Source organism: Cheilinus undulatus, linkage group 23, assembly GCF_018320785.1.
Source record: "Cheilinus undulatus linkage group 23, ASM1832078v1, whole genome shotgun sequence".
NCBI lineage: Eukaryota > Metazoa > Chordata > Actinopteri > Labriformes > Labridae > Cheilinus > Cheilinus undulatus.
The window spans coordinates 14,540,898-14,551,947 of NC_054887.1; positions in this window are offsets into that span (position 1 = coordinate 14,540,898).

The window sequence follows — 11,050 nt, forward strand, 5'->3', positions numbered from 1 at the left end:
TTCTTAAATTCTCCTGAGACGTGGTACCAATCACAGAGAGATCAGAGTCCAGTCCTCCCATGATGTGTTGCATTTTTTTCCATCTGCTCATTACAGATTTATGCATTGAATATGAATGGTTTTCTCATTTTTAATGCATTTGATGAATAGCTGTAGGAGATATTTGAACCCACAATCCACAGGGTAGGATGTAATCATATTCTGAGTTATATCCATCATTCTTTATGTGTTAGTGCATAAACAGGCTGGAAAAAACCATCATTCTGAATTAGACACTGTAATCTATGAATCTATATGAACAGTTGAAGTTGTACCAGGAGAAACCTCGAAAGGAAAACAAGTCAACAGAGGCTTAATAAGTGAGGCTGCCTGTTGAGCACATCCATTATCGTTCATATTGAGGTTGCAGGGGGCTGGAGCCAATTCCAGCAGGGTCAGCCCGGGACGGGTCACCAGTCAGTCACAAGGTTGATTTATGGAAACAAATATTTAGACTCACACCTGCGGGCATTTTAGAATCACCAATCAACTCACTACCACTGTGCAGACATGCTGCCTTATGTCTGTCAGACAGTACAAATAATCATCAAAGTAATGAGTACTCCTCACCACGCTCAGACATGGTACACCTTCTAGGATCTGCACATAGAAGAGGCGGGCTTTGCTCAAGCAGTAGTATGGACGTGACATGTTACAGTACAACCATTCCTCATTTTCAACAATAGTTGCATCTGAAAAAATGACTCAAAATAAGCCATGCAGTGATAAACTGAGTTAAAGGCATGTACTGTGTACAGAGCGCCCCTGTCAGCTGCTTTCGGCACTACTTAACTTTGGCAGCAGGCTGTGGTTCTCTCATGAGAAATGCATACGGCTTTACAGCACCAGGTCAAACACCAGCTGCAGCTAAAAAGAAGCCGGTTAGCCTGTCTCAGTACTGTTCCAGACAATAGCAAAGACTGAGAGACAGAGGGGGAAGGAGACAGATGAACGATGTACATTTCAGGACAATGTAGTTGCACTAGAGACTTTCGGTGGGTGCAAATACACACTTAACAGAGTTTTTTTCAAATTCTTATTTTAAAAAGGTTGTACTGATTCAGTTTTTTTATTTTTACCATGATGTGTATCCATTTTTCTTTGTTTTTGGTAAACATTTTTTTTTTTTCCCATGAAAGAAATTTTCCTTTACATATAGGGGTCAGGCAAGCCATCTGGGATTTCAAACCTCTACAGCACATTTATTTATTTATTTTTTAGCCTATTTATTCATTTATTTTATTTTGCCAATTTATTCATATATTTTTATTTATTTATTTATTCTTCTCCTTATTCATTTATTAATTATTTTTGCTTGTTTATTTTCATGTATTTATTTATTTTGTCACCTTGTTTATGTATTTATTTATTTTGTCACTTTGTTTATGTATTTATTTATTTTGTCACTTTGGTTATTTATTTGTTTACTTATTCTTTTGCTTTTTTATTTACTTTTTATTTTTACTTGCTTACCTGTATTTATATTTTAATCCTTGTTATTCTTCCCTCACTTATTCATTGTATTTATTTATTTATTTGCTTGTTTGTTTATTTATTCATTCTTACTTATCAATTCATTCATTTAAGTTTACTTTTGCTTATTTATTTATCTGTTTAATTATTATTCTTGCTTATTTATTCATTCATTTATTTACTCTTTTGGTTATTTATTCATGCATTCTTCTTGATTATTCATTTATTTATTTATTTTCTCTTTTGCTTGTTTCTTAATTTATTTACTCTTTTGCTTATTTATTCATTTATTATTTTTGCTTATTTATTCATTTATTTATTTTCTCTTTTGCTTATTTATTCATTTATTATTCTTTCTTATTTATTCATTCATTTATTTACTCTTTTGCTTATTTATTCATTCATTTATTATTCTTGCTTATTTATTTCTTAATTTATTTACTCCTTTGGTTGTTTATTCATTCATTTATTTACTCTTTTGCCTATTTATTTATTTATCTATTTATAAGGAATGTTTATCTCATTCAACAAGTAAGCAGTACTACTAAATTCAAATTAAAAACCTCTAAAATTGAATGAAAAGGAGCGTAAAGGAGAATAATCGTACATATTCTGTCCCTCTAACGTTGACATTTCCTTTTTTTTCATTATTTTAATTTCTGTTTTTTTGTAACAAATATGACTGTTTGAGCAAATAACAATTAATGTAATAATAAAATAATGTTTTTGGAGCCAGCCTTACTCAGACCTGCAAGGTGGAATTTAAGAGTCCTTTTTAAAAGCTGACTTTTATTGTTAAGTTTATTGTTGTTTTTTCATGCTCAGAGATAAATCTGACTGCAAACATGGTTGATTGTACAATCTTCATTACCATCATACATGTGGGTGTATTACTTTCCTCTTCATATATGTGATATTTTGATAAAAACACAACTACAAACTAGATAACAGCAGTCTAGCTTGCAGCTGTCCCTCCTATAAAGTAAAGGTTAAACTGACTCACAGAGCTGCATTTTTACTCTTATTTTCAGGCAGTTATTTGTTAAATTCCTCCACCTTTGCTCCGGACAGATCAGGGCAAACTCGGGCTGATTTGGTGTGCTCTGGTGTTCAACATACCAATCTGTCAAAAAAGTATAAACACCAATTCTTCAGCTGGATGTGTGAGCTCAGAGCTGGTCTTACACCTTTGTTTCTCCCTCTGCAGCTCTTTATACTCTCAGGTATTCTTCTACATTCGTGTTTATTATTAGCTGCAGGTATGAGGTGGCTGTAGTGAGAATTAAAAATCTTTCATCAGGTGTTTTTAAAGTTTGCTGCTCCATTCAGAGAAGCATGTGTGTGGGAGGAGGCCTGTCATGAGAGTAATGATAGGACCCAGAACACTCCACACCTCGTTATCAGAAGCCTGGTACAGAGTGGAGCTGCATCTGGAGCCTGAAGTACAGTCAGTATTCGTGTGCACTCATCTCACCCTCTCAGAAAGCATCGGGAGGACGAGGGGTCAGAGGTCAAAGGGAGGAAGGAGGTGACGTAGGATAACCTAAGAACGGAATGGAGGGCTGGAGGAACATCTCCAGACGTGCTGCCTGAGAGGAAGCTATCGGCCCAGGAGCCTCAGAGGAATCAGTGATGGCGGGGGTCGAGCTGACAGACAGATACCGATGTCTCTGTGTCAGATAGGACGCACAGAGAGCAGGTTTATCTCAGGGTGATGCTAATACGGCTACATCTCTGACTGACACTGAAAAAACTGTCACCCAGAGCAGGACTGCCCATAAGGGGGGGAAAGGGGACAGCTTATAGGGCCCAGCCCAATGGAGGTCAGCAAAACCATAGACCATTGTAAAGTTAAGCTGATAACTATGTTATATTTTTTTATCTGAATAAACAACAACTCCTACTAAAGCAGCAAACAGTTATTTCTTTATTTACACTGTAGTACGATATAATCTTTTTTAAAATGCGAAACATTTCTTAAAACAGAATGTCAGGATGGCAGAAAATACAGAAGATGAACCTGAGATGAACTTTAATGTAGAAGTGATTACATAATTTCAGAAACTGGCAATAATAGATTAAAGGTGGCAGAAATGGGCAGAAGTGTGGTGAAATTGGCTAAAAGGTTGTCACGATGGTTCAAAAGTGGCAAAATGGGTTGAAAGTGAAAAAAAAATGGGTTTAAGAGACAAAATGGATCAAATTTGGCAAAAAAAACAGTTAAATGTGACTTAATGGGTGAAGAGAGACAAAATGGGAAGGAAAAGAGGTGAAAATGGGTTAAAAATGGCAACAGATGGTTAAAAGTGGCAAAAGGAGGTTTAAAGAGGCATGAAAGGTCAAGAAAAGTGGTGAAGAGGGGGTAAAATGTAGCAAAAGATGGGTTTAAGAGGGCGAAAATTGGTGAAAAGAGGTTAAAAGAAGCAGAAGTTGAGTTAACAGAGGCAAAAAGGCAGGAAATTTGGTGAAAAGGGGTTAAAGAGTATCAAAATTGGTTAAAAGTGGCAAAAAATTGTTTTGGAAGAGGCAATATGGATGAATAATGGCAAAAAAATGTTAGAAAGGGCAAACTGGGTATAAAAGTTGCAAAAGGCAGTTTACAGAGGCAAGAATTGGTAGGAAAAGTGGTGAAAATGGGTTTAAAAGTGGCGAAGGGATCGAAAGTGCCAAAAACTGGTCGAAAGTCGCAAAAGGAGGGTTTAAAGGGGAAAAGTGGTTAAAAAGGGGCAAAAGTTTGAAAGTGGCAAAAAGAGGTTAAAAGAGGCAGGAATTTGGATTAAAGAGGGTCAGGAAACAGGGTGAAAAGTCATTCAGAAGTAGTAAATTTGGTTTAAAGTGGCATAAAATGGATAAAAAGAGACAAAATTGAGGAAAATTCTCAAAAAAAAACATGTTAGAAAGGCAAAACTGGGCAGGAAAGGTGGTGAAAAACAGTCATAAAGTGGGAGAAAGGGCTGTAAGTGGTAAAAAAAAAAAAAAGGTTTAAAGAAGGAAATAAAGTTGATTAAAAAATGGCAAAAAGTTTAAAATGACAAAAGGAAGTTAAAAGAGACAAAATGGGTAGAAAAAATGTGTGAAAAGAGGTTGAAAAGTGGTTTAAAATAGCAAAATGGGTTAAAAGTAGAACAAAAATGTCAGAAAGGGCAAAAATGAGTTTAAAAGTGGCTAAAAAATGGTTTAAGAGAGGAAAATTGGGGGAAATTGTATAAAAATTGCAAAAGGAGGTAAGGGGCAAAATTGGCAGGGAAAATTTGAGAATAAAGCTTAAAAAGTGGAAAAAGGAGGTCCAAATTGCAAAAAAATGGCAGAAAAAGTTGTGAAAGTGGGGAAAAAGAGGCAGAAACAGGGTCAAATGAGGCAAAAAATTGGTTTTTAGAGGCAAAAATATGGCCAAATACTAGACAAAAGGGGCAAAGGTTCTGAAAAAAATATTTTCAATATAAGAAATAATATCAATATTATAGCCAGTAAAAGCTTGACAAAAGTTTACGCTCCAAAATAAGGGAACATTTACCTCATTTTTCAGGGGCCCAGCTAATTCTGGAGTGTTCTTTTGCCTACATGGTGTAATGGCAGCCAGGAATACTGATGAACCGGTAACTGGACCTTCTAGACACAGGTGTCTTTATACTACAATCACTTGCACCCAGGTGACCCTCAATTCACTAATTGTGAAACCACTAGCACTGATTGGTTGAAACTGTGTTGAATTTGGCCAGTCGCTTTAAAAGAGGTGAATAGTTATGCAGTCACTTATCTTACCTTACATATTTTTTATTAAGTGGCATTACTTTGTAGACATCTGTTTTCATTTTGACTGAATTTTGTTTATCCTTTCTTAAAAAAACAAAAAGCGGTTATATTGACAATGATTGATATTTAGCATCAGTAAAAGGGTAAACATCCAAGGCTGTTATAGGCTCTGTGTTCAACCCCCTGATCACAGAGCTAAAAGATCGTTTAAGTTTGTTAGAGGGTGGTTTCAGAGGAAAACGGCGGTGTGTTTTTTTTTTTTTTTCTTTTGTGAGACATCAGTAAGTCTCCTGTATAAACTACGGGAGCTAACTTTGATATTGCCACATTATATCACAGTTTAAACCTTCTGGGTCAAAGTTTGTTGTTCCCCAAATGTGTGCTTTTTAGGAAAAAAGTCACTGCAAAACTTGAACTTGTCCACTGAGTCATATGGGGATGTGTGCTGTTATTTATAGTGTCTAACAAATGTATGGGTGGATGTAGAGGAAGAAGGGACAAACGGTAAACCAGAGGAGAAGGAAAAGGAAAGGGCGTAGGTTCGGTGTTTGTGTCTTTGTTGGGAGCAGCTCCTCAAACAGAAGACTGATGTGTTTTTTTCTCAGACTTTGTGTCTATTTGTCCGTCTGTCAGAGGGATGTAGCCAGCAGGCAGACACCGCTGTGTATTTTTCACAGAGTCGGGGGCGGCTCAGGAAACGGCTAACAGGAGCTTCCCGGGGAACAAGGCGAGGGGCGATCCCCTCCGTTCTATAGGAGGAAATGAGCCAGGTGGGCGTAGGCCTTTTGGAGACCACTTCCAGCCCTAAGGTGGGTCCACCCACAGGAAATGTGACATTTTACATTTACATTACATGTACGTTTAGGTATTTAGCTTATCGAGAGTGACTAAGGACAATAAAGTCAGAGATTGAACAAGATAACTGAAAAAGAATAAGACGGAGAGAACGGTCCACAGACTAAACCCTTTCCCTTTGACCCAGAAATATCTTTAAACTGGAGCAGGAGGGATGTCAAGAGTGGGAAAGGTGACATTTTACAAAAAAATTTGTAATATTATTTCTTCACCACAAATAAGAAGAAATCCCCAGGGTTGAAACAAGGACTCCTGAGCAGAAGTTCCAAAAACTGCAGTTCTGAGAGTGGCCACTTGAGGCAGGCTCCAAAGGTGAGTCAATCTCCATTAGAACCCATGTAAAAATGGTCAAGATGTTTATTTCTTAATGCTTTATTGCTTTAAGCAACACTAGGTAGGTAACTGTAATTAAATGAGGTAAAGTCTGGCTTTATAAGTTTGACATACTCTGTTCATTTGGTCTAATTTTGGTAAAACCTTTCCTTTTGGACTTTCAGGGAAATTTCCCTTTGATAGCTTTTGTCTTGTCATCAGAAGAGTTTGCACTGATTTTCACCATTTGCAGATGCAGCTAAACAAATAAGAATATTGTGGAAAAGTTCATTTATTTCAGTGTTTCAATTTAAAAAGAAAGAAACATTTATTTTAAAGACAATTTTAAAGTCTCTATTTCTTTTAATTGATTTTGACTTACGGCTAATAAAAAAATTTAGTATCTCAAAAATTAGATTATAACATAAGCTAAATAAATAATGATTTTTAATACAGAAATGTAGGCCTTCTGAAAATATGTTCATTTATGTTCACTCAATTCTTGTTTGGGGCTCCTTTAGCATGTATTACTGCATGATTGCAGTATGAGGCGATCAGTCTGTGGCACTGCTAAGGTGTGTTTGACTTTTTGAATTGAACTACTGAAATAAATGAATTTTTCAATATCTGTTCTATTGAGATGCATCTGTGTACTCTATCCATCCATTAAAATAGCATACTTATTTACTGTATCATATTTAATGGATGGCATCATTTATTTTGTCTCCAGTAACTGCTTCCTTTTTCCAACAGTGTAATGAAAATCCAAAGGCTTGATTTTAATGACTTATGTAATCATGCTACTCTGCAATTTCCTCTCTTATTTCCTCCTGATGTAATTCCTGCAGAGCGTCGTACATCACACATGTCATGTTCAGGATGCCTCCACCCTCACTGTATCCTACAGGTGTAATATTAGTGTATATTAATCACAGTAAACACTTGGAAAGTTCAAGATATGTTTCATTTTAACTCTGTATTACAAGTGTTAATCCCTTGACTGACAAATCAACACAACACATGCTGTTGACAGGAAATCAGACTATTTTTCAAATGTTACACATGTAGCCAATGTGTTCATGGATATTTTACTTATAGAGTTGATTTAATGATCTGGGTTGCATACACCATCAGGTTTTTTTTATATTATTCTTGTTGTCTTTGCTTGTAGCTGTTATGTTTTCAACATGTGTGAGAGGACCCAAAAGTGTGATGTGAATGTGCCTGGAAAGTAAAACTTTGGGAAAGAGTCCACAATATACAGAATTAAACAGACATCCATCCTTTTATTTCATTTGGGTTTCCTGTGATTTACTTTAAAAGTTAAACTTTTATAAATCCTATATTCACTGCTGTGGCTGTTCTGGGACCCCCCTGCTCTTCCACAACCCGTGGAAAGCATATGCAGGAACAGCACACCTTCCTGCACTTCCTGTGCCGATAAGGAAAGCACAAGGCAGGGAGAGAAGCAGCAAGTAACCCAGAGCAGAACAGGCATCAATGACAACAGAATGACACTGATTAGGTAAGAAGCAGAACGAAGGAGGAGCTGGGGTGGAGGAGGATTGCAAGAGCAGCTTGCAGAGAGAGCGGGGGCATAGCCAGGCAAGAGCAGTTTTAATATAGCAGCATGAGAAGGGTTAGCCAAAACAGGCTTGTTTGTCCAGTCTCTGTTAAATCTTAACTTTTGTTCACCTCAGGTCTGAACTGCATGAATTTTCATTTTTTGGAATTTGGGTCACAATTTCTAATTAGGGAGGTTGTGATGGGTCCTGAGGCTGGACCAATTGAGAAACACTGATCTAAAAGGCAAATAGTTTTACAATTTTGAAGCTGTATTCTCTAGTTAAATAAGAATATTCATTTAAGGCTATTAATTATCATTGTGTTTATTCAATAAGAAGAAGGGTTTTGTTAGGGTGAGTCAGATGGTATGATTTGCTGAGAAAAATATTTTTTATTGTAATTTGGAAATGCTACTGGTCTCATAAAGCAACCAGATTTTTTATTTGTTTTGGTGTTAGTTTCTGAATAAAATGGAGCTCTAATTGATTTCTAAAATGCTCTTATTTATTCAATTCTTGAGGTATTGTTGTCCTTAGGAGGCATGTTTCTCAAAGAGCATTTGATGTAAATGTTTGGCCACAAGGAGGCAGTGTTATTTTACATTCAGTAGAGCTTTCAGGCTAATCAGTGGGAATTTGTTTGACCAGTATCCAGCCTGGGTGATGTCAGACTGAACTGATGAATTAAATATCTTCTTGATTTGTCATCTTTCTTTCTCTATGACTCCTCATGTGTGAGACTAACACTGTTTGAGTTGGCAGGAAGTTTGTGGAAACAAGAGGACAGACCTAAGAGTTAGCAGTGAAATATTTGCACAGTGTCTCATACTCTCCCAGCAGCTTTGGCAGGATACCAGATATAATTTAAGCAAATTACAATCTAAAAAGCAAGTGATTAAATGAACAATTACTAGTGCATCTCAAAAAATTAGAATATCATGAAAAAGTTCAATATTTTTTGTCACTCATTTCAGAAAGTGAAATGCATGAATTATATAGACTCATATTTATTGAAATGTTGATGATTATGGCTTACAGATAAGAAAATCCAAAATTCAGTGTCTCAAAAAATTAGAATATTGTGAAAAAGTTCGATATTGGAAAGTCATGGTGTCACACCTTAATCAGCTAATTAACTCCAAACGCCTGCAAAGGTTTCCTGAGTCTTTAGATGGTCTCTCAGTCTGGATCAGTAGGCTACACAATCATGGGGAAGACTGCAGACTGCAGACTTGACAGATGTCCAGAAGACAGTCATTGACACCCTCCACTAGGAGGGTAAGCCACAGAAGGTCATTGCTAAAGAAGCTGGTTGTTCACAGAGCGCTGTATCCAAGAATATTCACAGAAGGTTGAGTGGAAGGAAAAAGTGTGGTAGGAAAAGGTGCACCAGCATAAGGGAGAACTGCAGCCTTGAGAGGACTGTCAAGCAAAATCCATTCAAGAATTTGGGGGAGCTTAACAAGGAGTGGACTGAGGCTGGAGTCAGCGCATCAAGAGCTACTATGCACAGACCAATCCTAGACATGGGCTACAAATGTGGCATTCCTCTTGTCAATCCACTCCTGAACCAGAGAAAAGGTCAGAAGCGCCTTACCTGGGCTGTGGAGAAAAAGAACTGGACTGTTGCTCAGTGGTCCAAAGTCCTCTTTTCAGATGAAAGTACATTTTGCTGTCATTTGGAAATCCAGGTCCCAGAGTCTGGAAGAAGAGTGGAGAGGTACAGAATCCACGTTGCTTGAAGTCCAGTGTGACATTACCACAGTCAGTGATGATTTGGGCTGCCATGGCATATGCTGGTGTTGGTCCACTTTGTTTTCTGAAGTCCACAGTCAACGCAGCCATCTACCAGGACATTTTAGAGACCTTCATGCTTCCTTCTGCTGACTAGCTTTATGGAGATGCTGATTTCATTTTCCAGCAGGACTTGGCACCTGCTCGCACTGCCAAAGGTACCAAAAGCTGGTTCAATGACCATGGTGTTACTGTGCTTGATTGGCCAGCAAACTGGCCTGAACTGAACCCCATAGAGAATCTATGGGGGATTGTCAAGAGGAAGATGAGAGACACCAGACCCAACAATGCAGATGACCTGAAGGCCGCTATCAAACAACCTGGGCTTCCATTACACCTGAGCAGTGCCACAGGCTGATCGCCTCCATGCCACGCCGCATTGATGCAGTTATTCATGCAAAAGGAGGCCCAACCAAGCATTGAAGGCATAGAAATGAAAATACTTTACAGAAGCCTGACATTTCTGCTTAAAATATCCTTTTTTATTGATCTTATGTAATATTCTAATTTTCTGAGACACTGAATTGTGGGTTTTCTTATCGGTAAGCCATCATCGTCAAAATTTCAAAAAATTAGGGCTTGAAATATTTCACTCTATGTGTAATGAGTCTATATAATATATAGGTTTCACTTTCAGAAACGAGTGACAAAAAATATTGAACTTTTTCATGATATTCTAATTTTTTGAGATGCACTAGTAAACTGTTCCAGGTCTTGGACAGAAATCCTCCTTTGCCTCTAGGAAAATTGGGGTGTTGAAGTATTTCATCCTCTTTATTTTGATATATTTTTACAGATTTGAGGTGCAAGTTAAAATATCAAATTACCTTTCTTTCCTTCATTAAATTTACATTCTAGTAAGATTAAACTGCCTTCATGGCCAGTTTATCCCCCAGTAGTGTAACCCTCAGGTGCACTGAGCACTTCACGACCAAAAATAAATAAATAAATAAAAAGGCTATACATAAAAAACAATAAAACTTCTGTTTGAAACATGAGACCTAATCATAAATATCAATTTTTGATTAATCTTTAGGAAGTTAACACTTTAAAATCATTTTGAATTGCATTTAACCCCTGTAAAAAATTATATATATATATATATATGATCGCAAAAAATACCAGGGTGGTAGCTATGTAGATAACATACCTATGTAGCTTACAAAGCTACTTTGTGAGCTTAGCTTTAGCTACATTAGCTACATAGCTTCATCAGCTACGTAGCTCGTCAATCCATAGCTAAGTTAGCTTTCGCAACA